We start from the raw sequence: 27,165 nt of genomic DNA, 5'->3' as shown, positions 1-27,165 counted from the left end.
ATCTTGCCTAGGAAAGGTATGTACACATACAAGCCATGTGTAACACAGAAAAGGTGCCGCAACCCTCAACCAACATATCAACGTGGAATCGGCGCGATACACATACAGAACTGTGTTTTAACATGAAAAGTAAGGGCACATACCAGACCAAGCTCAACCTGGAAAGGCGCAAGCCAAAGGCGGAAGGTGATGCAATGAATGCATGCAATCTACAATGCAATATTTACAAATATGCAATGGAATGGATACAATGGATATGGCATACAAGCCAAACCAAATCTTGCCTAGGAAAGGTATGTACACGTACGAGCCATGTGTAACACAGAAAAGGTGCCGCAACCCTCAACCAACATATCAGCGTGGAATCGGTGCGATACACATGCAGAACTGTGTTTTAACATGAAAAGTAAGGGCACATACCAGACCAAGCTCAACTTGGAGAGGCGCAAGCCAAAGGCGGAAGGTGATGCAATGAATGCATGCAATCTACAATGCAATATTTACAAATATGCAATGGAATGGATACAATGGATATGGCATACAAGCCAAACCAAATCTTGCCTAGGAAAGGCATGTACACGTACGAGCCATGTGTAACACAGAAAAGGTGCCGCAACCCTCAACCAACATATCAGCGTGGAATCGGCGCGATACACATGCAGAACTGTGTTTTAACATGAAAAGTAAGGGCACATACCAGACCAAGCTCAACTTGGAGAGGCGTAAGCCATAGATGGAAGGTGATGCAATGAATGCATGCAACCTACAATGCAATATTTACAAATATGCAATAGAGTGGATATTTACAACATGCATGACAATGCAGTGCAATGCGACCTACTGGGGAAAATGCAATGGATGCATGCAAGCTACAATGGAAATGCATGACAATGCACTATGATGCAATGACTATGATTGCAACTTTCCCTATCTTACCAACAGGGCGGTATACTAGGTTGGTTCAGTATCCAGAACTGAGGCGTAGACATGCCGTCTCAACCTATGGGGCTTCCATACAGATTTCAAGCCGAGGGTAAACCCCTGGGTATTTAAACCAGACTTTAGTCTCGGAACTCCCGAACCTTTGCGTTCTAGGCATAAGCCGTTCGAACTCTAGTTTCCACCGTCCCAGTTGGTCTTCTAGGAACTCATCGCAAGCACAGATAGGTGGCTTTACCAGACCACCGAAAGTCGTTCGGGCACGACAAACACCGAAGGAATTGCACCTTCAGAGGATTTAAGGTCTCCTGGACCGGGATGCAAAATGTATGCATGACAATGCATGTTTTTGTTTGTTTGTTTGTGAAATGCAAATGATGCATGAAATGCGCGACAACACGCGGCTTTCGAAGTGTACGACAATGCGAACACTAAAGGTCTTACACCTTCCAAGGATTTAAGGTCTCCTAGACCGTACGTGTTTAAGGTCTCGCCAGACCATGCGTGTTTAAGGTCTCGCCAGACCGGGCGGTATTGCACGACGGTATGATGCGCAAAATAGCGCAATGCGTTAGGCAACGCGAGTGCACAGGACAGTGCGATGGAATGCATGCAAAATGCAATGAGATGCGCAAAATAGCGTGAAATTTGAAATGCACAGAACAGTGCGATGCGCAGAACAGCGCGAACAATTTTGAAATGCACAAAACAGCGCGATGCGCAGAACAGCGCGAACAATTTCAAAAGGCACAAAACAGTGCGATGCGCAGAACAGCGCGAGGTTTGAAATGCACAAAACAGTGCAACGGTTTGAAATGCACTAAACAGTGCGATGACAAGTGTGACACGCATGCCACACGGAATGTAAATGGGCTTGAATGCGCAACAATGCACGTATTCCGGAATGCATGACAATGCATGGAATGGAAATGCAATGATGATGCATGAGAAATGTGCACGACAATGCAAAGGGGTGCGTGTTGCAACGCATGTAACACGTGCATAACAATGCAAATGTGTGGCGCACGATAGTGCGATGTAATGCGTCGAAGTAGTGTGATGAACTTGTGCAACACACATGGGGTAACTTTTGAATTCAAAAGGATACAAAAAGGATACACCTTGCATGAATTCGAGTGCCACGCACTGGAGACACGGTCTGCGGTCAAAACGGAGGCCGGTTGAGCGTCGGAGATGCACTTTCTTGCACTTTCTTGAGCTATGAAGACCACGAACTTCTCATATGGCCTAAACAAGGCTGTGGGAACCCCACCGGCCGAAATACGAGGCCACCGGCTGGCCATCGGCACAAAAACAATTCTATCGGCACAAAAAAGTGCCGGCCGGCACAAAACATTGCCGACCGGCAAACAGTTGCTGGTGCGGGGCAGTTTTGTCTTTTCACCTTGGGTGTTATAAAATAGGGCTTCATGCCCTATTTTCTCACTTCTCCACCGCCGAAAACCTTTGCCCTCTCTCTCTAGAGTGCTTCTCTCTCATTTTTCGCCCGTTTCTTCGCGTTCTACGCTCGTTTCGTCGTCAGATTCGCGATCCTCTTCGCGTTTCGGACATTTTCCACCGATCACATTCTCGTTTCGGTGCCTCGTTCGGCGTTCTCGCCTTTTCGGGGTTTGTTCCCCTCACTTTCCTCTTCATTTCCGTGCCTCTTCACATTTCGGCCTTCCCGGCCATTTCCGACCCTCTCGGGAGTTGACTTTTCAGTTGACTCTTCGCATTCCGGCTTGGTTTTCCCTTTTCCGGCCATTTTCACACCACTCTCTACATGGCGGACGACATTTCACGTGGCGGGACTCCCCCGGACCACGAGATGGATCCCGGGGTCGAGCTCTTACCACTGAGCGAGCGCCCGTTCGACCCGGCGACCTACCGGCCGGCGATCCACGTTCTGCCCCCAGACGGCCTGCGTCAGTTTCGGAGCTTTGAGAGGTACGCGGCCCCTGAGCTACTACTACGCGAGCCTACCTCCCACCTTTCATTCGGCGCTTCCGAGGTAATTTTTCTTCTTTCTGCTTTACTTTCTGCAATGTAGGATACAAAACTGCCATAGTTGTATTCTCTAACTGCTGAAATCTGATATGCCGTAGACCGTAGTTGACTGTAAACATACATACAACTGATATCTGCTTGAGACTGACACATGCACACACACTGCACTAGCCCTGAATTACTCAAACACACGGCACACACTGTATTTCACTGCATACACTGGTACCCAGTATTTGTCTGAATCTGACAAACTTGCATACATGCCATATCTGTTCTGAAACACCCAAACACGCTGACACAGCATACGTATTTCACTGTAAGCACACCGGTACTCGGTATTTGCCTGAATCTGACAAACTTGCATACATGCCATATCTGTCTTTTCAAAATTGCATTTTGAATGTCGTCTTGCAATTGTAATTTTCTGTTTGCAGGAGGGTTCCCATACCATTCGCGGGTATGGGAATGCTGGTGCGCGGGAGTGGTATGACGAGCTCCCTGACGCGGTCCAGCGCATCGTGGACCGGGCGGGCTTCAGTACCTTCTGCCGAGGGCTCTCCAGGTTGTCCACATGCAGACCTCTCCTTGTTGCTTTGGCGGAGAGGTGGTGGGACACCACCGATTCTTTCCATTTTTCTGCTGCAGGGGACATGACGATGACCCCTTATGACTTCTCGATGCTCACAGGCATCGGGGTAGGGGGTGACCCGATCCCTTTCGACACCGACATGGATGAGTGGACCGCCGCTCAGGTCCATTTACTGGGGGAGGCCCCACCGCTAGCTCGTCCAGGCTTCGTCCGATACTCCTGGTTCGAGACACAGTTTCGGGTCCAGCCCGCATTGGGGGAGGAGACTCAGATGACCGAGGAGGACGTGGAGAGGTATGCCCGCGGCTTCCTCATGTTCCTGTTCGGGACTACTATCTTCGCCGACCGGGCGAACACCGTGCCTCTCTGCCTTCTCAGCGCACTGGTGGACGTCCGGGACATCTTGCACTACGACTGGGGCGGCGCTGCTCTGGCTACCCTGTACGGCTATATGAGCTCGGCTTCTCGCGGCAGCGGCCAGCTGCTTGGAGGCTACTGGCAGGCTTGGGAGGTACATTTCTTCTTCACTTTTTCATTCCTGTCTCGTACTTTCTGTACTCTGTACACTGCACACACTGCGGTCTGCTTTACACTTACTGTATACTGTACACACGGCACACACATACATTCTGCTTTACACTTACTGTACACTGCTCACACTGTGCACTGCACACAATACACGGCTCAACACACGGCTCTGCCATTTCTGCTTTATTCTGTATATCCTGCTTTATCTGATGGTTATACTGACATCTGTTTTGCAGCTGTGGGTTTACGCCTACTTCCCTAGGCTTGCACCTGTGCCAGTTGCGGAGCCTCCTCCGGCTGTCCCGTTCTCGAGTCGCTTCGACGGGAGATGCACCCGGCGACCACGGGAGACATTCGGCTTCTTCCGCCGATATTTTGACACCATCACCCCGGCCGAGGTATGCTTTACTTTCAGTTTATTTAGCTTCGCTTTCCCACTGCATGTTTCAATAACAGTAGATAACAAACTGTCTGTTACTTTTCAGATCACTTGGCGGCCATGGGCTTCCTTGCCGTCGGCGATGCGGGGTCGGTTCCCTGGTGCTGCGGAGACCTCGCGTTTCCGGATCTTGCTAGAGGGCCCGGTCTATCGGGCTTGGTACCTGGGGGAGCGTTTTCTACGCCAGACCCTTGGGTTACCTGAGCAGATAGTCCCGGCTCACCCTCCTGCAGAGATGAGGGAGACCGAGGGGCTGACCACTGAGCAGCTGGATGATTACTCCATCGGCTGGGAGGAGGCCGGCTTCCGAGGCACTGGAGACTATCAGGAGTACGTGCGGACGTACCTGATGCGACCTTTGAGCGGCTGTCGAGCAGAGGGAGCTAGGCCCGTAGCATCGGCGGCTGGGGCCGGAGCGGGAGCAGGGGCTGGATCTTCGAGGAGGGCCCGAGTCCGTGGTAGGGGTAGAGTGCAGGGAGGACGGGGAGCTGGCTGGCCTGCCTTGCCTGCTGTACTGACTTTCCAGGGGCAGGGTGGGTCGACCTATCAGATCCCCTTCACCCCTCCACCGGCTGGTCACGAGTTCATCGATGTGCCCGACTTACCGCCGGTATGTATCACTGCACTTCGTACAGTTATTCATTTCAGTTTACTTGATATTCCACAGAATACTGATGCATCTGATACTTTTGCAGGCTTCTTCTGAGTACACCCGTCAGTCGTTGGCGATGAATGCCTCGATGATGGGGATGCTCCAGCGGACATTTGACCTCCTAGCCGTCTACAGCATACCGGTATGTCCTTCTGACACTGGCCTCAAACCATTCATACACTGCTTTACATAATCTGATGCACGGCATGACACCTGATCCACTGATCTCACAGTATCTGAACACTGCATACACTGCATTCTGCACTGTTAAACTGCCCACGGAATTCTCATACTGTACTCATATACTGCATTCTGCACTGATAGACTGCTCACGGCATTCATCACACTGTACTCATACGCTGCCTTCTGCACTGATAAACTGTTCACGGCATTCATACACTATACTCGGCATTGCATTCTGCACCTTTAAACTGTTCACAGTATACTGATGCATTTCCCTTTTTATGTACTTTTTCAGCCTCCTTTCCAGATTCCCATGGCAGGAGGTGCTCCAGCTGGGCCTTCTGTCCCTGCCCGGGGGAGAGATGAGGAGGGCCGGATATTTCCCCGTACCAGGGGAGGGCGTACTCACGTCGGGAGCAGCTCGCGAGCTCCAGTCCCGGATGATGACGACGACGAGGAGTCAGAGGCGGAGGCAGAGGCGGAGTCCGAGTCATCGGAGGAGGAGACCGGAGACGGTTCTAGCTCGGGCTCTGACGACGACGCTGATGATGCTCCTGGACCCTCGTCCAGGAAGAGGACCAGGACGGACTGACAGCCCTTGGAGTGCTCGACAGAGATGCGGATTTTTGCTATCTTTTCTTTCTTTCTTTGTACTTTTCTTTTTGTTGGTAGATAGATTACCTTGTACTGCCACAGGCAGATTTTGTTTCCAAAACTTGTACATTTGAAAAGCTAAGTAAATGAAACAGACTTTTTATCTGAAAAAGTGTTTACATTTACACATTTCATGCATTGCATCGCATCTCATCATGTTACACCTCAATGTAAATGGAATTGATTGGTTGTCTGAAAATTGAACACTCGCACTGTAATAATCAGATAACTTAAACAGCCAACAGCAAAATAACCCAAGCAACCCACTGCCTGATTCTGGACACACAGCCCTTACTCCGTTGGGGATTAATCTGCACACAGCCCATAACACAGCATTCGGTTCATTCTGCGCACAGCAAATTCTAAACAAAACAGCCCAATCTGACAAGACGGACCTCAAAGATGGAACCGGTTGGAGTCAAAACACATTCAAATGTAGAGAATGGCACAGCGTTCTGAGCATAGATGATTTTCGAAATCGAATGAGGATTTTTCAAACCGGGATATCGAGTCTACAACTGAACACAGCGGGGAGGACTCAAACAAAGAGGTACACGACCTAAACACAACGAGACACGCTCGGGAGAGACTCGAAACAAAAGACGAGACCGTCAAATGAAAGAGACACGACACACAGACGCGTAAACGAAGATGGGGGACCTCGGACCACGAGGAGCCAGTTCAATCTGGGTATTGTTTCCCACCCTTTCTGATTTGTGATCCTCACATCACTCGACTGTCAAGCTCGGATTTTCTCTCAAGACCCTTTTCTTCACTTTTCTCTCAACTTACACCTCTCTATTCTTCAATCTCTCATTTTTCATCCCTCCCCGGGGTGATTGATGGATAAATAGCAAGGTGTGGGTTCATGCTCAATACCGTTAGCTCACGGCTATTTCTTCTAGCGGGCAGAGTGCTCTTCTGGCAAGTACGTCGATGACGGGGGAGAGACAGAACGCCTGGCTCAACTGTGCCCCTAGTTCATCATTTTAACCATTCTTTCGTTTTTGCTTTCTACTAAAACAATTTTGATCAAAATGAGAGTCGGATTAACGTACTTGTTCGATTTTTGATTTGAAAAGCATGCAAGTCAGGCAGCAAGCACTGAAAATTTTCCTTTTTTGGGTCCAAGACAATGGTCCGATTTTGGAAAATGGAATAGTTTTCGAGAAAATAGTCAACTTCAGTAAAAAATTTTCAAAAACTATTTTTCAAACAGCTGATGTTCGACGAGCATGGAGCTTACCCTTTGAGATGCACAACCTCGGATCGGAGGCAATGGAAAATTGCCCCTAGTTTGAAGGGGGGGGAGGCAACGGAAAGTTGCCCCTAGTTTGAATGGCGTCTCACGACGGCTTGTGGCAACGGAAAGTTGCCCCTTGTTTGGGATGGTGCCGCAATAGTCCGCAGACAGTCTTCATTGGCGGTGGTCGAACTCTCAGACACAGAGATGACGAAGACGATCACAACAAATATATGGACACAGTCGCCTTTGGAGGGTGTTGGCCACTGGACTTTGGGATGAAATCGAAACCATTGCATGGACTGAGACGCTTATGAAAGCGTTGGGGGCTGGACTTCATGATGAAGTTGCCTACGTATCCCAAACATGGGAATCAAGCCTTACGTAGTTCCGGTTAAGGTCCACTCGGGTATTTTAACCTTCACTTTGTTTGGCTCTCACTTTTGCCAAGGCGCCCAATGCGGGTTTTCGACCTTGCGAGCTTCTTTTCATTTTTCTATTTCCTTCTTTTTTTTTGCATTTTTCTTTTTCTTTTCTTTTCTTATCTTTTGTCTTTTCTTTTCTTTTCTTCTTTTTTGTATTTTTGTTTTTTTTGTTTTTTTTTTTCTTTTTGTATTTTTCTCTTGCTCTAACTTTTGCCTGGGCCGCCCTTCCGGGTTTTCGGCCCAGCGAGCCTCTCAAAGGGTAAAAGTGTAGCAAGTCCATGCCAAATGGTTTTTTTTTTTTTTTTGAAATTGAAGCCTCTCTGTGTCTAGGAGAACGGCTGTTGCACTGATTTGCAGAGAATCCATCCCGGTTGCTCCACGAGCTTTTTCCGGCGAGATCTACTCCTTCTGATTCGGCTTTGGTGCCTCTTGCTCGAGGGCTGTTTCGAAACTGGCCACACGGGCCTCCATGGCGTTTGTCCGTTAAACTTTCTGAACGTTCTGAACGGGTTCAAACTCGGAAAACAAATAGGTTGAATCTTGAGGCTGAGAGCGATCCTAGGCCGCGCAATCTCAAGAGCGATTCCACACAGGTCTTCGCAGGGCTGCGTAAAACATTTGTTTTTGAAAGTTTTTAAGGAAGCGACGAATCGCTCGCGCCGAAGATAGTGTGGAACCAATCTGGATCAGGCCAGGGTCCTTCTCAGTACTCACGCCGACAAGCATGGCTTTATTCATAAAAAGGCTTAGCACGCCTCTCTTTCTCTCAAAATGATCAAAATTTTGCAAAACCCGAGGAATTCCTTCCTCTTCGTTTTCATCACCGCAGTGTTCAAAAGTTTGTTTTTTTTTGAAAAACTTAGGTTAATGCAATGAGTTTGGCACACAGGAGAGCAGGCGAGATGTACTGTCAGCCCATTCAAATTCTCTGGTCCTTATGCTGAAAGCAAGCATGAAGTTGAGATAGCAACAGCTGTTTTGATCGGCTTTGTTGGGTCAACTGGCCCCTTGACAGAAACAGACTCAAAACAAAAACAGATAATAATTACAAAATAAAATGGTGTTCGAGGCAACAACCCCAGAATCACCAGGTGTTATATACAGCGGGGACTGACTCGATACAACAAGACAGACCCTTAAGCAAAAGACTGACTCAAGACAAAGAGACAGACTCAAAACCAAAGAGTGACTCGATATCCAAATCAGGATTTACAAAAACTTGGTTTCGCCGGTGCTCAAAAATGCGTGCCAGACGCTTCACCCAAAAATGTACCAAATGTTGCCCGCAGGCGGTTCACTTTACATACTCGCAGTATCTGAGCCCTCGAAATCCAACAACTGAGTGGTGACGGGCTTGCCTGAGGTAGGTGGTAGGATAACCTTGTTATCAATCAAATCCTGCACTTCATGACGAAGACGGGAACATCCATCGGTACTGTGACCGGACTGTTGATGGTACGCGCAGTACAAGGTAGCATCATGAGTGGTGGGGAGATTCTTCGGGAGTGGCCGGGGCTCCAAAGGCTTAAGATGCCCATTCTTCGCCAATATTAACAATGCCCTAGACAAAGGCATGTGGAGGTCGTGAAAGACCCTGCGCCCTCGGGGCAGGTACTTTGCAGTTTGAGGATTCTTGCCAGATGCGCTGGCGAAAGGATCAGCTGGCGCTGCCTTGGCTTTTTGAACCTTTCCCGGTGCAGGGGTGGGAGCTACTGGAATTGTCTGGGCATGACGGGGCCCATCCCGGTTTTCTATCTGGCTTGAACTGCCTTTGATTGGAGCGGGGAAAGCATCATCTATAGCTTTGGTTACTATTGCGGATGTTTGTTGCTTGCTCATCCCTCTGGCCTTCAGAGCCTCGACTGCCCACAGTAGTTGCTCAATGGGGTCGGCATCTATCTTTGCCTTGTCCTTTCCCCTGGCCTCAGCCTGATCGAGGGTCTGGGTTGGTGCTGGCATGTCGTGGCTATAGCCGGAAGCCACCTCTGGCTGGCTGAGCTCTATCACAATCCACCCCAGTAGCGGGGCCTCCTGTGGTACGAAGTTCCCGACATACGGCGCCGCTGGCGGTGAAGCCGATATTCCATAGACGAGGTCTGCCACAGACCTCTGGAGATCGCCTATCATCCCCATCAATTCAAATGTGGTGGGCTCACGAGCCTGGTATAACTGGGGAGCCCAGACTGGGTGCACAACGGGCATCCTGGGCGGGTGTGACATACTGATGCTGGCCTCACTCTGCGGAGCGGTCCCCTGCTCCGGTGCGGCTGTCATAACCATAATTTCTTCTGAACTTTGTGTCGCCATAAATCTTGCCTCAGCAAAGGGGAGACACTGGCTGTTCTGTATCAACTCTGCAACTCTCTGAACCTTGAAAGAAAAACAGACAGCATTTCAGCCCAAACTGATCAAACACGGGTGTAGCCAGACAACTGTACCCTACTGCTGATCACTGTTCCCAAATTTTTGTTCCCAAAATACTGAATCTGATACCCGCGGATAACTGATTCCTGATAACTGATTCTCAACAATACTGATTCTGGTGCCCTCGGGCCCGATACTCAAACTCACAAACTGGTATATGCGTTCCTGTAGAGATACACTCTAAAAGCACATAGCAAGTAAAAGAGAGCTCAAATCACCCCTATGTTGGGGTAGGGTTTCCCTGTCCTATTTTGTGAGGAACTAGGGTTTCACTACGCACACAGCGGTTTTCAAACAACTTAGCATCGGGTAAGCAACCTGTCCTAGCTTGGAATGGTCACTATGGTTCCGAATATGCACTAGGTCGAATGGTCAAAAGGGGTGCCTCGGTAAAACCGGGGTTTGTTTTCCCATACTGTCAGAGCCCATAGCCGGTCAGCCTTACGGACATGCCTTGACAAGACAAGCCTCCGGCAAACCGTTCAGGAATGGCAGATGGCAAACACTGTGTTCCTAGGCGCACCAATGCACATGCAATGCAAAGAAACACATAAATGAGATCAAAACAGGATATCACGAGTTCGAGTCAAGCTCTCTAAAATCCCCAGCAGAGTCGCCAGAAACTGTAACAGGCGCCCGCGGTGGGCCTCGCTGCTACAGTTCGGACTCGATTTGTGTCACGGTTCTTAATCTGAACCAAAGAGTCCAAATCTGGCAAATCATTTTGAGAAACAGATTTTTGAAAAAGTAGTGCCAAACATGGACTGCTTTGCCAGATACAGAGTCGCCACCTAAATATTTTTAAAATGGGGAAATTTAGGAAACCCTGACTCGGTGCCGAAGGCCACATGTCCGTCATCACCGGAGTTGTCTCGGCTCGGGAGCTTGGGTACGATCGGGGAAGGTCAGCTATGAGCACCCCCTTTCGCCCGGTCCGAAGACCGGCCTCTACTAACCGTGATATCCGTTTTTGAAAACTTTATGTGTTCTTAAACCAATTGTTAGCCTAAAATTACTATGTTATGCGCGTAGCAAACAAGTATAGACTAGATTGCCTATTTTGGAAATAAACATTGCATATCCGTTCGGTTTGAAAATGCTTTGGAATTTGCTACTCGCAAGTAGACTAAAATGCGGATTTCAACGAGTTTTTCCAACTCAAACAATCCAACCTTCACCCACAGGCATTCAAGCAATTATAACACATAAGCATCTAGCCACATGTTAAGCATGCTGTCATGGTAACATTCACACTCATGTGATATGCTAAAGCGGAAATACTTACATGGTACTCCGTGCCAAAACAAAGAACTTGTTAGCAAACATGCATGATCCAAGTCCATGTGAAGTGCCTAATGCATCGCATACAGAGTGTTACTAGAATAGGCTCGGCTATCCTAAACATGTCATGTGAAAATGCACAATTATCACATATTCAATTTTTGATTGAAGCGTTGATGCAATTAGCATGATGTACCGAGCCTAATGCATGCAATACAAATGCATGGATGCACACATGCATAGCATAAGGTATGCTAAATTAAACGTGCCTTAATCTACCATCGTAAGCAGGTAAATAAAAGGGAAGAAAGACGTGAGGTTGGAAGACATACACACACTCACGCACACTTATTACAGATTTGCCCTCGCTCGGAGGGACCGAATAAATATTACAAATTAATTAACTACGCAAGCTAATTAAATATTACAAATTAATTAATTGACAAATTAACTAATTTAGGAAAACAGTAAAACGTCTCGAGAAGCGCGCCGCCATGCGCAAGCTGCCTCTGTTTTCCTCCCTTTCCTCCTCTGGAGGTTGTCAAAACCTCAGGACTACATCCTTGGACAGAGGGGATCATCACCGGCTAGATGAAATTTCCACCGGCAGTGTTGTATGGCCATCGGCACAAAGTTGAAGCTGTCGGCAGAGAAAATGGTGCCGGTCGGCACATTACACTGCCGGTCGGCATGGTATTCCTGCAGAACCTGCAACTCACAGCAACAGAGGGCAAAACAAGGCATGGCAGCACATTTCAAGGCATGTATGCATCAACCATGTCTCTTATCATTGTGATAACTCAAAGGGACATGTGCCTCGGTTCTCGGACCACCAATCACGCATTTCTATGCATGATGGTCCAAGGAACCAAGCATGCAACTTTGGTTTCAAATGCATGCAAACCAATCAAACAAATTAGGCCCAATTCCTATCACCAATTCAAGGAACAAGGCATGTATGCAAAATGCAATGCAACCTAGGCATACAAGCTAGGAATGCAACATGACATGGCAAGGCACTTATGCAAGCATACAAGCATGCATATGGCAATGCAAACTAATGCTAAGATGGTCTTATACATGAATTAGGCAGCTATAATAAGGCCTAAAACAGTGGCCAAAAGTGCTAAAGAGTGAGGGCTAAATGGCACACACACACATGCACATAAGGACCAACACTTAAGCATAAATCAAACAACATTCAAGCACACTTGAAAGGGATAAACAAGAGCAATTAGCATGCAACATAAGCATTGAAATCATGTTAGGATGGTGCCAAACTAAGCAACAAAATCAAGCCAAAACATGCAACGAATAGTCCAAGTGTTCAAAGCAAATCAATAAGGCATTGAACTACACTTAACATGACCAAACATGGCATGCATTAAACAACTAAAAACAGATTTTTAGCATGTTAAAACAAGGCCAAAGGACTCCTTAGATGGCATCTAAGTGGCCCAAATTCAAAGGCATGCAAAGGCATCAAAACATGGAGCACGCAACACATGCTTATGAGGCATTAAAGATGCATCCAAGGCAACCAAGAAAACATGGAAATGGGACTGAAATAACATATAAAGTGACCCCAAATCACCAAAACAATGCAAAGATGGCATGCTACACATGCACATACTCAAGGTCAACAAGCCTAAATACAAAGGAGCTATGTCGAGCATGCAAAGATCAACCCAAACGATTATGGAAAGAGCTAAAACATGGCAAAATAAGCACATAATCTTCACAAATGCAAGCCTAAAACATGCTCCAACAAAGGTTAACAACCTAGAACATGTTAAGGCACAAATAAGGCATTACATGGCAACTATGCTAAACATGCATGGAGTTCCAAAACCAACTTGAAATCATGTTATATTATGGATATATAAGCATGAAAAACAAACCAAACATGCTCAACACACACTCAAGCATAGGCTTCCTTAAGAGGCCAAAATATGCCCTTTTCAAGGACAACAAGGAGAGGGGGTGGCCCTCTCCTTCTTGGGACTTCAAAGCATCATCTTCACCACTGAAATCCCTCAAGATTTCAGTGGTGAAGAGACCTCAACACCAAAATCCCGGAGCTAGCACAAAATGGCTCAAAATGAGGCCTTTTGAGGCCTAAGGGTGGTCAACAACCCTCAAACAACAAAACACTCTTAATAAACAACAAAGAGGGCTTAAAAACAGAACTTTTTTATGTTATACAATAATCACAAAAACAGCTCTAAGACTAGTAGAAAATCAATGCAAAAAAAGGGGGAAAAAGGGACTAGTTTCTCACCCTTGTAGTCCTCTTCAACAATGGTGCTCCAATGGCCTCCTTGAGCTTGAATCCAACACCAAAACTTCAAAACACACTCTTTAGAACCTCAGCTCCAAGAGGAAGGTGAAACACTAGGTGTTTGTGTGCAATAGTAAGGCACAAAACACCTAGTGAACAAAATGAGAGGGAAAGAGAGATAGATGAATGTATCTAACCCTAACCCTAGAAAAAACCAGAGCTCTCTCTGTCTTTTCTCCTCCCTAAAATGTCTAAAGCTCTTCTCTTTGCCTTAGAGAGAGACCCTCTCTATATGCCTCTTGTAAAGCTTACAAGACAAGCTTTGCAAGAGGGAGATCCCTCCATACACGTGTATGGAGGGGAGCAAAAGCAATACAGCTGTCCAAAAATATCTGCAAAAGCAGATGAACAGCAATCGGCCGGCAAAAAATGCCATCTTGGCCAAAAAGAGTGCCGACCGGCACAAAAGAGTGCTGACCGGCAACAAAGAGTGCCGGCCGGCAAACTATATTGCCGGTGGCAGCAAAAACCAGCCGGTGGCATCTAGCCACTGCCGGTGATGGGTGGGGATGGTCTACAAGCCTCACCCTGCCTTTCCAAGGCAAAACACAAGTGTTTGGTGCAAAACCAGACACTAAACGGTCGAGTTCGGAGATCCTGAGGCAAGGCATGCGAGCCGAGGCTTCCGGGAACTCCAAACGAACACAAACATGGATAATCACCGAGTGTTCAAACGGTGACGTCCAAGTCTTGAGGACGGTCAAAAATGGGGTGTCTACACTCCCCAAGTTCCTTCTTCAGTAACACGACATTGACTGCCCGGTCCGATATCGCAAGATACAATATGAGCGGATTGCTTGGTGATGGGGTTGCCAAAAGTGAACCGAATGGAGATAAGCTTTCAAGCCATCGAACACGGCCTGGTATTCCAGTGTCCATTCAAATGCTTTGCCTTGCCGAAGTGTGTGAAAAAATTATCAACATCGATCTAAGGAACAATTTATAAACCTCTTGAGGGCGGCGGCCATTCCCATCAACTTTTGAACTTCTTTGGCTGATTGAGGGGAGCCGAGTTCTAGAATTGTTGTGATCTGTTTCAGGTTGACCTCTATTCCGCGATGGTTCACAATGTAGCTGAGAAACTTGTCGAATATGATGTTGAATGTGCATTTCGAGGCATTCAATTTCATTTTGTACTTTCGGAGAATGCTGAAGGTCTCTGATAAATTGGCTAGATGGGCATGCTTTTCTGTGGATTTCACCACCATGTCATCGATGTATACTTCCATGGTGCAGCCGAGTTGTTCCTTAAACATAATGCTAATCAGCCTCTGGTATGTTGCCCCCACATTCTTCAGTCTGAAGGGCATGACCTTGTAGCAATAAGTTCCCCTTGGGATAAGGAATGTGGTCTTTTCCTGTTGTTCTAGATGCATGGCAATTTGGTGATAACCCTTGTAGGAGTCCAAGAAGCTCATGCGCTGATGATGTGCCGTTGCGTCCACAAGTTGGTCGATTCTGGGAAGAGGAAAACAATCCTTGGGACAAGCCTTGTTCAAGTCAGTGAAATCCACACAAACGCGCCAAGATCCATTTTTCTTTTTTAAAACCACGGTATTGGACAACCATATGGGATAAGTTACTTCACGAATTGCCTCGGCATCAAGCAACCTGTCAACTTCATCAACAACGGTCGATGCATGCTCTATGGCAGACTGTTGACTTTTTTGAATGATTAGTTTGACTTTCGGGTTAATGTTTAAACGGTGCTGGGCCATGACTAGATCCACCCTCGGCATTTCATATGGTGTCCAGACCTTGATTTCGAACCGATCAAGGTCTTCAGTTGCCTTCTCGCTGAGGGTTTTCCCAATGTCCTCGAGGCTTTCTTGATCCGGTACTTCAATCGAGCTCACTTCTAGTTCCTTAGGCCTTTTTGTGGCAGCGATAAGATATCATGCCTGTTCCAATTTCTGAGAGCCCCGAATTTGCTCAATGCCATATTCAGTTGGAAAGTAGAGTAATTGATGGTAGTTGCTTGACACAGCCTGCATAGCATGTAGCCAGGTTCTTCCCATGATAAGATTGTATGGTGACGGGAGTTTGACGACTAGAAATTCCACGTCGACTGATTTGGTACCCGCCCGTACTGGTAGTGTGATCTTGTCCAAAGGATACTCAGGGTTGGCGTTAAAGTCGAACAATCGGTAATCGACCAGTAATAGATCCGAATCAGTGAAGCTGAGTTTAATAAATGTCTTGTAATACATTATTTCTAAGGTGCTTCCTTAATCAATGAGAATACGTTCGACCGTGAATCGGTTCACTCATAGCTCGACGACGAGGGATCAGCATGGAGGGAGACTCACTCCATCTAGATCGGTGTCATCAAAGCTAATTCTGCTAGTTTCATGGGGCCGTTTTGCTGGTGTGATCGGCTTGGATGTGCTAGGTTGCAACTGAATTGTATGTACTTGGGCTGGCGATGAAAAGCTGTATATCATGTGAGTGATGCCAAGTGGTGGTGAATCTGACCATAAGGCGACTGTGTTTGGTGGATTATTCTTTCGGATATGCTGCGCCAGTTGGCTATCTTGCACTAACTCCTCCAGGTGGTCCTTCAGTGCATAACAACTGTGATATTCTTTGGTCCAAACATGTTTCTTGGAGTAACATCATCTCTTAGTGTAACATCGTCAGCAACTACCAAAGGATCATCTATCACGCCTGCCATGAATGCACTTCAATATTCCCACAGACAGCACCAATTGTGGTAAAAGGGGTTTTAAGAATACTCTTGGATCCAGTCAGACGCTCTTGATCCTCTGATTGCTACCTGAAAAAGGAATGAACACTCCGATCGGGGGTGCCGGAATTAGCACTTTGACGGACAAGTTAGTATCCTCTCAAGTTTACTTCTATTTCAAGTAATCTTGTTTGTTTCCACATACCTCAGTTTTGCTGAAGCTCCTCATTTTCAAGCTCCTCCTTTTTATACTGCACTCTAGGGGCCTGCTTTCCCATCATCTCCTTTTGCCATCACATTTGGGACCCCCAGATGTGCTAGAAGAATTTCGAAATACTCAGTTTTCGAATAGATTCTACTCGGCCTTGGTTTTGTTCTGATGAGTCTAGTCATGCCAAGTTATCATCGCCAGTTTTCTCGGCTCTCGGCATCCTCTTTGAGTAGCTCCTGAGTGCTCCTTTACTCGGCCACCACGATGTAATATTAATTGTAAAAATAGTAAAGTTGGTATTTTATATATATTGCGCTATATATGCTTATATATAAGCTACGTTATGGATGTAATGCCTCGTTTATTACATTGTAGAATGGCCAATAATGGTAATGGAAGATAGTCATCTGTCAGTGGCACTGAATCGATGAAAAAAATTGTGGAAAGAACGGTTACTAGCTTTTTACAAGCCTTGCAGACCAACATGAACAATGGAATACCAGAACGGCGAGAAGAGCCAGTTACCATAAAACAATTCCAGGATCTGAAACCCACCACATTTACCGGTAGTCCAGACCTAATGGTAGCGGATGCTTGGGTTAAAGACATGGAAACGATTTTTCACGCTTTACCCCGCACCGAATGACAGAAGGTAACTTTTGCCACTTTCACTTTCAAAGACAATGCTCAGGAATTGTGGCTTCTTATCCTAGAGAAAGAAGAAATTGTGACTTGGGCAGGATTCTTGGAAGTATTTTATGCAATATACTTCCCAGATTCGTTGTGGGAACAAAAGGCATCAAAATTCATACATCTAAAGAAAGGAACCATGACGGTGGCTGAATACGAGAGCAAGTTTACCCAACTCGCTCAGTTTGCGACACATGTCATCCCCATCGAAGCTCGAATAGCAAGGAAATTTGAAGCATGATTGGATGCTGAAATCAAAGATAGGCTTGAGGTTATGATACTACCAACTTATGCGGAAGTGGTAAACCGAGCATACATTACGAAAAAAGGATTTAAAGCCACACGCTCTAGGGAACCAAGCCAAAAGAAGCAATTCTGGGAAAAAGACAACAGAATATCCGGTGTTGTGCCTCCCAAGATGGTGAATACGGGCTCAACCAGCTCAGGCAATCAGGGTTCTACTAACCCAGAGGCGGCACCATTCTAACTTGCCTTATGTGTGGAAGGGCTCATTGGGGACAATGCCATTGAGACACGGGAGCATGCTCTAAATACGGTCAAGTTGGGCACTTGTTGAGGGATTGTCCAAAGCTGACCAATCCTACAACCAACCCCTCTGGCCCAGTCCAAAAACCCACAAGACCTGGAGAAGGGAGGAAGGACCCAAAACGCCAAGGAAGGGCTTTTGCTTTGGTACTTGGAAAACCAGAAGTTACCAAAAATGTTATGTTAGGTACACTTTTTGTCTGTGGTCATTTAGCTCATGTTCTCATTGACTCTGGGTCAACTTATTCTTTTGTTGCACCACGCTTTGCTACTAAGTTAGCATCAACACTCGAACCCTGAGGATATATATTGTCTGTCTTTTCCTTCTGGTAATTATGCCTGTAGTACTGATGTGTACAGATCATGTACTATATTCTTAAAAGGCAAAACCGTATACGTAGACATGATTCCCCTCCACATTAGGAACTTTGATGTGATCTTAGGAATGGATTGGTTGGCTTCCAATCACGTCTCTATTGATTGTAAAGACAAAAAGCTCTCCCTCAGGGTACCAAACCAACCCGAGCTTGTCTTTGATGGGATGGGGCTTTCCAACCCTTCCTGTATTATATCCTCTATGACAGCCCAATGACTTCTAAGAATGGGTTGTTGTAGTTATATTTGTTATGTGATCGATACACAAAAAGAGGTCCCCACCATTTATGTAATCCCTGTGGTTCGATAATTCCCGGATGTCTTTCCTGAAGACCTACCTGGTACCCCAGTTGACCGGTAAATCGAATTCACCATTGACACTCAACCTGGTACCCAACCAATATCAAAAGCCCCTTGTCGCATGTCAATGACGGAATTGAAAGAACTAAAGACTCAACTCCAGGAACTACTAGACAAAGGTTTTGTTTGACCTAGTACCTCACCTTGGGGAGCTCCAATACTGTTCATAAAGAAAAAGGATGGCACGATGAGGTTATGCATCGATTATCGGGAGTTGAACAAGGTCACCATCAAGAGTTGGTACCCTCTATCATGAATCGAATTGATGACCTATTCGATCAACTTAAGGCACCCAAGTATTTTCAAAAATTGACTTGCGTTCTGGCTATCACAAACTAAAAGTCAAAATGGAAAACATTAAAAAGACTGCCTTTAGAACCCGTTACGAGCACTACGAGTTTCTCGTCATGCCATTTGGCATTAGAAATGCCCCAGCAGGCTTCATGGACCTCATGAACTGAGTGTTCAAACCCTAGCTTGATGAGTTCGTCACCATCTTCATTGAAGACATCCTCATACACTCCAAGTCACCGGAAGACCATGAGTAGCACTTGCGAACAGGCTTGCAAACATTACGTGATCACAAACTTTATGCCAAGTTGAAGAAATGCGAATTCTGGATCATTAGTGTACACTTCCTCGGTCACATCATTAATAAAGAAGGCATCTCAGTTGACCCCCAAAAGGTGGCAGCAATCGTGGATTGGCCACGACCCGCTAACGTGTCAGAAATACGAAGCTTCTTGGGTCTAGCTAGTTATTACCAGTGCTTCATGCAATATTTCTCGAAAATAGCATCACCTTTGACCCAACTAACTTAGAATAATACACCCTTTGAATGGACTGACAAACAGAAGCGTTGTTTCCAAGAATTGAAAAGCCGACTTGTGTTAGCTCCTATACTAGCACTCCCTACAAGAGTAGATGAGTTCGTAATTTATAATGATGTCCTATACAATGGTTTGGGTTGAGTTCTTATACAAAATGGAAAATTCATTTTTTATGCCTCCCGACAACTAAAGACTCACGAGAAGAACTACCCAACTCATGATCTGGAATTGGTTGCGGTGATCTTTGCTCTCAAGATCTGGCGTCATTATCTCTACAGCGCAACCTGCGAGATTTACACTAATCACAAGAGTTTTAAATATCTGTTTACACAGAAGGAACCGAATATGAGGCAACAGCGGCGGCTAGAATTTATGAAAGACTACGATATAAAGATCCATCACCATCTAGGCAAAGCTAACGTGGTGGTAGACGCACTAAGCCGAAAGACGACCAGAAGTTTGGTATGTACCATCGTTCCCCACAAGATCAATGGACTGCTCATCAATATAATCGTGGAACCCGCATTGATTGAAGAAATTAAAGTGCGCCAATGTGAAGATAAACTTTTGAAGAAAAAGTAAGAGGAGCAAAGCAGTCCGCCTGATCCTGATTTCACTATAAGCAATGGGATACTAAAATTTTGAAATCGAATTTGCGTACCTGACATTCTGGAACTCAAGAAGAAGATATTGGTGGAAGCTCATAGCTCGAGATTCGCAGTCCACCCTGGTAACAGAAAGATGTGCCAGGATTTGAAGGAACACTACTGTTGGACAGGAATGAAAAGAGACATAGCAAGCCACGTCTCCAAAGGTCTGCATTCTCAGCATGTTACATTAGAGACCTGCAGGAATGTTGCAACCACTCCCTATTCCTGAATGGAAATGGGAGCACCTTACTATGGACTTCATGGTTAGGCTACCATAGTCATTTTTGAAGAATGATGCAATATGGGTTATAGTAGACCGATTGATGAAGTCGATACATTTTCTGCCAATCAAAATCACGTACTCCCTTAATAAGTTTGCCACTTTATACATGAAGGAAATTATTTGTTTGCATGGCACCCCAGTTTCAATCGTGTCTGACCGAGACCCCTGCTTCGTGTCTCGCTTCTTAAACAAATTGCAAGAGGCTTTGGGGACTACACTGAAGTTTAGCACTGCTTATCACCCACAAATTAATGGGCAATCCGAAAGAACAATCCAAACTTTGGAAGACATGTTACATATATGTGTGTTGGACCTCAAAGGTATTTGGGATGAACACCTACCTTTAGTGGAATTTGCTATAATAAAAGTTACCAAGCAAGCATTGGAATCGCACCGTATGAAGCTCTGTATGGACAGAGATGTCGATCACCTCTGTGTTGGGCAGAAGTCGGAGACAGGAAACTGTTAGACCCCCAGATCTTGCAAATCACAAGTGAGAAAATCCAACTCATCTAATAGTGAATTTGTACTGCTTAGAGCCGCCAGAAAAGCTATGTAGATACACAGAGATGGGACTTGGAATTTCAGATAGGAGATCATGTGTTCCTGAAGATCTTACCAACAAAATGGGTTATCCGATTTGGAAAGCGAGGAAAGTTAAACCTACGTTAAATTGGACCATTTGAGATATAGGAAAGGATTGGTCTCATTGCATATCGCCTTGCACTACCACCTGAACTGTCCAATGTCCACAATGTATTCCATATTTCGATGCTCCGACATTACCTCTAAGATCCAGAACATGTCGTCGACTATGAGAACTTGGAAGTCCAAGAGGACCTCTCTTACGAAGAACAACCAATGCAGATTTTCGATCGTCGTGATCAAGCTCTCCGAAATAAGACCGTACCATTGGTAAGAGTCTTATGGTGAAATCATCATATCGAAGAAGCTACGTGGGACGGGGAAAGTCAAATGCGAGTCAAATACTCACACCTCTTCAAAAATTAAAGTACGTCAAGTTTAGGGGCAAACTTCTATTTAGGAGGGGAGAAATGTGACACCCTAATTGTTTAATTAAATGCCACACACACACACACGCGCGCACACATATATATATTTATATAATTATGGTTATATGTGATAATATATTATCAAAATAACAAATAAATAACTACATAAATAAATAGGTTAAATAAACAAATATAATAAACGTAATAAGAAATAAATATAAAAGTAATATTAACTAATAATAATAATAATAATAATAATAATAATAATAATAATAATAATAATAATAATAATAATAATAAGATATAGCAAATATGTGAGTTAATAATAATATCTGATTATATCTGATTTCCTAATCCAAACAATAATGAACGTGTACTGCTAGACGAATGAACCTCAGCCATTTGGGCTCTCAAGGCCTAGGGGGAGGTGAGTTATCCAATTAGGATCATTATGTCAACACCAGGCTTTGTGTATATATAAAGGGGGGTGGGGCTGTGAAGCCATTGTTACACCTCGATTATACTTTCTCCCTTTCCATACAAAATACGGCTAGACATGTTGTTGGTTACAGCCCTTCCTCCTCTCGTGCGAAACGTGTTTGGATTGCACTCCAGTTATACCTTCCATCTTTCGTATGAAATACGATTAGGCATGCATGTTGGTTACACTCCTTTCCTCCTCTCGCGCGAAGCGTGTTTAGATTGCACCCGATTATACCTACTCTCTTTCCATATGAAATATGGTTAGGCCTGTTTGTTGGTCATAACCTTTCCTTATCTTGCACGAGGCGTGTTTGGATTGCACGCTGGTTACACCTTCTTCCTTTTCGTATGAAATATGGTTAGGCATACTTGTGGGTTACAACCTTTCCTCCTCTCGCGTGAAGTGTGTTTGGATTGCACCTCAGTTATACCTTCCCCACTTTCCGTATGAAATAGGACTAGACCTGCTTGTTGGTTTAAACCTTTCCTCCTCTTGCGCGAAGCGTGTTTGGATTGCACCCCCGTTATGTCTTCACCTTTTTCATATGAAATATAGTTAGGTATGCTTGTTGGTTACACCCCTTTCGTTCTCTCATGCGAAACGTGTTTGGATTGAACCTCAGTTATACCTTTCCTCTTTTCGTATGAAATATGGTTAGGCATGCTTGTTGGTTATAACCTTTCCTTCTCTAGAGTGAAGCGTGTTTGGATTTCACCCTGGTTATACTTTCTTCCTTTCGTATGGAATATAGTTAGACATGCTTGTTGGTTACAACCTTTCCTCCTCTCGTGTGAAACGTGTTTGGATTGCACCCCTTCTTCTTTATCCGTGTGAAACATGTTTGTATGCGATGCACTTCTTTGATCATTTTGTTATCTTTGTACACCTCCTTGATGTGTGCAAAATACAAAATGGCAACATTCTTCATATACTCACTCTTTTTAGCATACTTCATATCATTTGCACGAGGCTTGCCTTGTATGTTGCCATCTTCACATCTTTATGATCATTGCATTGGATAATCATCAACTTTCAAACATTCAGCTTCGTGGGGCATGTAAGTCCAACTTTCAATTGCATTTTGAGCATATCATTTGCATCCTGCTCCTGAACTATGCTAGTTTGATTTCTTGGAAAAGGATACGTAGGCAACCTTCGGGTTCAACCAATTGCATCTGCATTTTGTTTGTTTACCCAAGTCATACGGCTTCATCAAAAAGGTCATCTTCGGGCTTTGACATTCACTCACGTCATGAAATGATGCATCGAGATCTATCAAAGAGGGATAACTATTACATCCCATTTTGACCGGCCTTAAGACTTGGTCGCTTTCTTCTAAACACTCGATAATGAAAGTTGGAATGTGCTATCTTATGAATTCCTTAGCAGAAGAGTCAGGTTCAAGCTTTAATCCCAATTTCACATTTGTATTGGGCAACCTACTTTAGACTTATTCAAAACCCTTTTCTAAAATGTTTTGGTTGTGTGGTTCCAAACATCTCTACACTATTCTGAAGCTCACACTTCAAAACTTCTAGTGGTATACCTTTTTCAATAAATTAAGCAAAGGACAAAGTGGAGATGAGTGGAAATAAGGGTAATTCTTTGGGAAAACCATGTTTTTCCTTCAAAACAATAGGGCCGTATAAAATTTGGTTTGGTTGTACACTTTCTCATTTGGCCACGTAAAACCTATGGTTGGATGAAATATGTGCCGGCTGACTATTTTGTCCTAGAAATAGAGTACTTTCGAGAAAGTCAGCTCCATGCATGTGGAAGAAGCCACTTGTCCACCTTTTCAGATATTTTCCTCCAAAACTTTATAAATACTACCTTTTGGCTTCATTTGGAAGGGAGTAGATTTGTTTTGAAGAAGCTAGAGCTCAATTACAATTGTCTTGGCCAACACACCACCTCAATTCAAAGCCTTCCAGCTCTTCCATCTCTCTTTTGATTCATACATAGCCTAAAAAGCATTAAAACTTGATCTTGGAGCTTGTTGCTGAGTGTTCAAGCCAGCTTTAAGAGCCTTGAGGGTGTTAGGATGGGAGTTTGATAATCAAACGTTGTTCCTTCTTTTTAGGAGGGTGTTGGGAGGGAAGGGCACATGTGGAAGTCATAAATAAGTTGAGAGTGCCCATGCAAGGGGCATCAAGTCCATGATCATTGCAAAGTGTATGTGAGAAGTCCATTATTATTTTGGGGATTATAATAAGTTCTCAACCCTTTGGGGCATGGGAGAAACATGAGTTTGATTGGTTGGCTGTTGTTTTGTGATCTGATGATCCTTATTGTATGCACCCGCATAATGTGGAAAAATGCAAACAGTGATTGGACACTAGAGGCAAGAGTACATCTGACCGGGCTATCAACTAAACAAGGGGCGTGAACTATTCTTTTCCCTCCAATCTACTCAAGATATCTGTTAGACACTTTTCCCTGGGTTAGGGTGAGCTTACCCCCATGATGACTATGATATGATTCAGCCTTTGAAATTTGTCCTTGACCAATTCAGGACTTTCTTTGGTTGCCCTTTTCCCTCTGAAATTATATATGTACTTTGGCTTATGCATGCAAGCTCACACACTCTGGTTGATTTGAACTACATGATTGGTTGCTCTGTACTTACAAATATCAATAACTAAGTTGCTTTGAGTTGCCTCGAGTTGTGCTTAGGTTTAACCCACGGAGTTGGTTTTACTTCAATACGTTGCACAAGTTGTCATGCTTCGTTGCATAATGTGGGCTGACCAGTACACTGCCTTGCATTCATTTCATGAGATATGTGATACACCGCTCTCCGTACTACTTATCTTCTAAGTTGCATCACGTGTCGCTACATACACTATGCATATATCACATCATCCATTACGCACTATTTTCCTTGCCATTTATGTCTTGAGAATTGCATCATGCACCTTTTTGACTTATAATGTTTTTCAAATAAGGTGTGCCCCCTCGCACCATTCTTTTTGCATTCAAATAATGTACATCCCCTCATACCACCTCTGTTTCCCCTCATGAAGTACTTTCAACAAGTACCTTTTCTCAAGATATTTCCATAAGACATTTCTTCTAGGAACAAGATAGACCTACACATTGAGTTCCAAAACCTTTTTCAAAATTTGATGTTTGAAAGAAAATCACCCTTTTCATGAAATAAGGCCGCCCAGGCGCTATTTCAAGCCTGTGAGATGCTTTCTAGGGTATCGCTCCCTGAGATGTTCGTCGAACATTGTTTCCAAACTTGTGAGGTGTATCTATCACACCGCTTTAGTGCATCCATTGCACTACATGATGTATCTATCACATCGCATACTTTATTTTGTTAACACGTTTACGCTGGTTATCCGTTGGCTACAATTTCACCCATTTCACATGAAATATGTTATGACTTGCATTCACCCTTTTCTCGTGAAACACATTTTGATTTTTTTTTTCACATGGTTATACCTTTCCCCTTCTTGTATGAAATACGATTAAGCCTGCTTATTGGTTACAACCATCCCTCCACTTGCATAAAGCGTGTTTTTATTACACCTCTATTATACTTTGTCCCTTCCCGTATAAAATACGGTCAGACATGTTGTTGGTTACAGCCTTTCCTCATCTCGTGCGAAGTGTGTTTGGATTGCATCCCGGTTATACCTTCCCTCATTTCGTATGAAATATGATTAGGCATGCTTGTTGGTTACACACATTTCCTTCTTTCGCACGAAGCGTGTTTAGATTGCAACCCGATTATACCTTCTTTCTTTCCATATCAAATACGGTTAGGCCTGCTTGTTGGTCATAACCTTTCCTCATCTTGCACGAGGTGTTTTTGGATTGCACCCTAGTTACACCTTCCCCCTTTCCATATGAAATATGGTTAGGCATACTTGTGGCTTACAACCTTTCCTCCTCTCGTGTGAAGCTTGTTTGGATTACAGCCCGGTTATACCTTCCCCCCTACCGTATGAAATACGACTAGGCCTACTTGTTGGCTACAACCTTTCCTTCTCCCCCGCGAAGTGTGTTTAGATTGCACCCCGGTTATGTCTTCTCTCTTTTCATATGAAATATAGTTAGGTATGCTTGTTGGTTACACACCTTTCATTCTCTCGTGAGAAGCGTGTTTGTATTGCACCTCAGTTATACCTTTCTCCTTTTCGTATGAAATATGGTTAGGCTTTCTTGTTGGTTACAACCTTTCCTTTTCTCGCGTGAAACATGTTTGGATTGCACCCCGGCTATAGCTCCTCTCTTTCTATATGAAATATGGATAGGAATGCTTGTTGGTTACAACCTTTCCTCCTCTCGCATGAAGCATAAATGGATTGTACCCCGGTTATACTTTCTCCCTTTCGTATGAAATACGGTTGGGCATGCTTTTTGGTTACAACCTTTCATCCTCTCGTGCGGAGCGTGTTTGGATTGCACCCCTTATTCTTCATTCGTGTGAAACATGTTTTTATGCGATGCACTTTTTCAATCATTTTGTTATCTTTGTTCACCTCCTTGATGTGTGGAAAATACAAAAAGGATACATTGTTCATATACTCATTCTTTTTAGCATACTTCGTATCATTTTCATGAGGCTTGCCTCACATGTTGTCATCTTCACATCTTTACAATCATTGCATTGCATAATCATCAACTTTCAAACATTCGGCTTCGAGAGGTGTAGACTGCCCGAACTTCCTCTGCGCGCCCCCCTTTCGGAGAGGGCGCAGATTGGGTTCATGCTACTATAGTTCGGACTCCTGTCACGGTTCTGAATCTAATCTCACAAAGTGCAATGTAAGACTGATAAATCACCAAAGAGTCCAAATCCGGCAAATCGTTTTGGAAAATTGATTTTAATCAAAAAGCACCAAACATGGACTGCTTTGCCATATTTCAGAGTCGCCACCTAAATATTTTATTTTGGAAAATTTAGGAAACCTTGGCTCGTGCCTAAGGCCATGTGTCTGTCATCACCAAAGTTGCTTCGGCTCGGGAACTTGGGTACGAGGGGGTAAGGTCATGAAATGAGCACCCCCGCTCGCCCGATCAAAGGATCGGCCTCTACTAATCATGATATGTTATTTTTGAAAACACATGTGTTCTTGTTTGATTATTAGCTAACTTGTTATGTGATGCACACAACACACAAGTATAGACTAAATCACTCAAGTTGGAACAAATCATCTCATGTTTGTTTTTCGAAAAGTGGTTTGAAGTTGCTACCCTCAAGTAGGCTAAAATGCGGATTTGCCACCCTCAAGTGGGCTTAAAACATGATTTGCCACAAACAAGTGGGCTTAAAACACACATTTTGATGAATTGTTCCAATTCAAGTAACAAAGCC

Source organism: Camellia sinensis, chromosome 2, assembly GCF_055761805.1.
Source record: "Camellia sinensis isolate YWXY chromosome 2, ASM5576180v1, whole genome shotgun sequence".
Lineage (NCBI taxonomy): Eukaryota > Viridiplantae > Streptophyta > Magnoliopsida > Ericales > Theaceae > Camellia > Camellia sinensis.
Note: the sequence above shows the minus strand (reverse complement) of the source record.